Here is a 3,525-nt window from a genome sequence, read left to right as displayed (position 1 = left end):
GGGGGGGGGGGAGAGGATAGAGAGGGGAGGGGGGGAAGGAGGGAGAATGGAAAAGGAAAGAAAAGGGGGAAAAAAAAGAAGTTGTTTTCTGAAAGCGTCGTGGGTTTCCTGTCCCCGCTGCCTCTTGCGGAGGCTGTTGGGGTGAATGGCTCTTGTTGTTCAATGTGAATAAAAAAACCCTTTTAGTTACCTACTGTTCAGTCACCTGGTCCCTTTCATTTGGTGGTTTGGGGTTGGTGATGGTTTTTTTTTTCTTATTATTATTATTTATTTGATTTCTTATTAAGACAAGACCACAAGAGAAGCCGGCGGGGCTGCCCTGCTCCCCCTCCTCCCCACCCTGTCCCCCTGAGCAGGGTTTTTGGGGGACAATCCCTCCTTTTGCATCCCTGGCTGAGTCTCCCTTGGTGCCTTTGGGTGGGACGGGTGCCCCGACCCCTGCACAACCCACCCGAGACCCTGGGAACCCCCTCCCACCACCAGCACTGGAAAAGGGGCACATCACCCAGCTCAGCACCTTTCCCCACAGCTGGTGCATCACCTCTTCATGGGGTGGGGGAGGTGGTGTGTGTGTACCCCCCCAAAAAATCCCCTCCCCCCCTCCAGAGGCACCCACAGACCTGCTGGCAGAGCATCCCTGTTGGGGGGAGCCATGAGGGGGTCAATTAGGGCTGTTGGAGGGACACCAGGGGGGACAAACCAAAGGAGGGGGGACATGAACACCAGCAGCAGTTTTTGCCCCATCTGCCCTGGGGGGCACCAAGGGCAGCTGGGGGGGGGGGTAACCCCCCCATCACCCCAGTCTGCCTCCCCACTCCCTCCTGCTTTCCCTCTCTTGCTCTCTGAGATACAAAAGCAAATAAAGTCCAAGACAGGCTGCAACTCTGAACTAATATTTAAAATGCAAAATCATGGCAGAGTTTCCCCCCACACACACCCCTCTCCCCATCTCCTTGTCTTGCAGTAAAGAGATATAAACAGAATAAATTACCTTCCCTCTCTGGCTTACGAGAGTCCCTCTCTCCTGACCTGAATTTTAAGTCCTGGCTTGGTTGTAGCACAGAGCACCAATGATTTATGAAAAGCCAGCCACTCTCTCTGCATATTTTCTCTGTTCAGCCAAGTGGTGGAATTTATCCTTCCTACACCATTACCAACATTAATAACAGGGTAGCAAACGAGCTGGGCTGGGCTAAACCCCAAGGGACCTGGGGCCACCACAGAGACACCAAAAATCTCCCCACTCACCCAGCAAAGCACCTTCTCCTCTTTTAACAGGTGGGGAAACTGAGGCAGGAGTGCAGCCAGCAGCTGCCTTCTGCTCCAGCCCTTCCAGGCTGTGGGGGTTAGGAGGTAATGGGTGTTTCTCATGAAGGCAGGGCAGTGTGGTCCTACAGAACATCCTCCCAGCATCATCCTGAGTGTTATAAAATGGAGGACTAGGTCACTGGCTGCATTATTAGTATTATTATTATTACTCCCCAGGCACACCCCTGAGGGCAATTTCCAGCCTGCTGGGGCACCCCAGCCACAGGCCCTTGGCAGGGCACAGGATGCAGGAGGGATTTGGGGTGGCACTGGTGTCCTCCAAGCTGCCACCTTCCACACAAAGCCTGGGGGGGGCTGTGTCCAGGGGGACAGGGCTCTCTTGGAGGACCCATCCCACCACTGGGTGCAGGAGCTAATCCTTGCCCCAGGTCACCATCTGGGGGCTGCTGCTCCCTGTCCCTGCAAACACCCACCTGGGGCTTGGCTCTGGCAGAAGATGGGTCCCCATCACAACCAGGGTGGGAGGTACAGGACCACAACTGAGACTGGGATCCCCATGGCAGACTGGGTTCCCATCACCCCAGCAGTCCCAGGATGCCACCAACACCTTGGGTTCACCCCTGGCTTCCAGCTGCAGGGGGATGTCCCACCATGCCCAACCCTGCCAGGGTGTGTGTCCCTACCCCAGGTACCCTGCACCCCCGTGTCCCTGCCAGGGACATCCAAAACCCACCCCCACAGCTGGCAGCACCCAAAGCACACCCTCACCAAGGCAAGGAGGAGACAAAGCTCACTGCTGGGGTGCTCAGGGGGGGTCACCCCAAACCCTATGCTCATGCCCTTCTCACCACCAGCAAACAACCCCCATGGGAGAGTGTTGGGGACACAGGAGCTCCCAGACCCTTCCCAGAGCAGCATCACCCCTGGGAACAAACTTCAAAAGCTGTTGGGCAAACATCAATGCTATTCTATTTCTTTTTCCCTGACCTTTTCCCCTTGTTTTTTGGTGGGTTTTTTTTCCAGAAAGGGAAGGTCTGCAGAAGGTGGAGAGTAATCAGGTTCTGGTCCTGGGATAAAAAATGGCTGGAGTAGGTTGGGCTGACTCGTTATAATTAATCGTGTCCCTCCTAATAGGATTCTCCAGCCTTTGGTTCTCCCTGGAAACACCTTTTTACATAAGATATTGCTCACCACGGAGTGGTGGAGTTTTGATTTATGGGGTTTTGGCCTCCAAGAAGTATCTGGGGGTCTGGCCTGGCCAGGGGGAGGTGTCAGGGGGAGAGGTTGGAAGGCAGGGAGGGTGTTTGTTGGGGTTGGCAGGTGGGTCCCAGGGGAAAGGGGCTGTGATGTGGGGGCTGAGCTGGTCCTGGGGCTGCACCCGGGAAAGCAGGAACGTTTTGGTGTTTTCCATCCAAAAAAAAAAGGGGGGGAGGCGATTGAGGAGGATTTGGGGGCTGGAAAGGGTTTGTCACCCTGCCCGATGGCACCAGGTGATGCCTGGTGAGTCCCAGTGGGAGCAAATCCTCCCATCACCGGGATGGGAGGAGAGAAGGGAGAGAAAAGTCGTTGGGAGGGATGTAAAAAAAAGAAACAACAACCCCAGGAAGTGCAAGAGCAAAGGGGAAAACGCAAACGCAGCAGGAGGGAGTGGGAATGGGGGGGAGCAGGAAAGCCTGGAGGGATGAGGGGGGAATGGGGAAAAGAGTGGGATGGGGGAGAAAAGGGGATGAGTGAGGCTGCAGGGTGGGCACACACAGAGGTGTGGGTGCACCTGGGAACCTGTGGGTGCTGAACGGAACCGGGTCTGGTCAGTCCCCAGAACAAGAGGGTCCGTGCGTGGTTTTATATGGGAAGGGCACGGCAAGAATGGGAGGAGAGGGTAATAATCAATCATCATTAGAATAATAATGCATAAAGACAGTAGCAAAGTAATTAGTCAGAGAGGGAGCGCTTGCTAATTGAGGCAGGGAGTCTGGGGAGGGAACCTGGGGGATGGAGGACACAGAGGGGGGTGCCTGGTGGGTCCGAGGGGCAGAGCAGGGTGTGTGACCCCCTGGACAGGTAGGAAGGCACAGGCAGAGCCCCCGGCCCATCCCCGCCTGCAGCGTCAGACCCGCGTGCCTCAGTTTCCCCATCCCCGCACGGACGCCGGGACAGAGGCGGTGGGATGAGCCCGGGGATGGGTGGGTGGGTTTATTTTGGTCATTTTGGGGAGGGAGACCAGCAGAGGGGGCCGGCCGGGTTTGGTCACCTCCC

This window comes from Chaetura pelagica, unplaced genomic scaffold, assembly GCF_000747805.2.
Source record: "Chaetura pelagica isolate M959 unplaced genomic scaffold, ChaPel_1.0 scaffold254, whole genome shotgun sequence".
NCBI lineage: Eukaryota > Metazoa > Chordata > Aves > Apodiformes > Apodidae > Chaetura > Chaetura pelagica.
Note: the sequence above shows the minus strand (reverse complement) of the source record.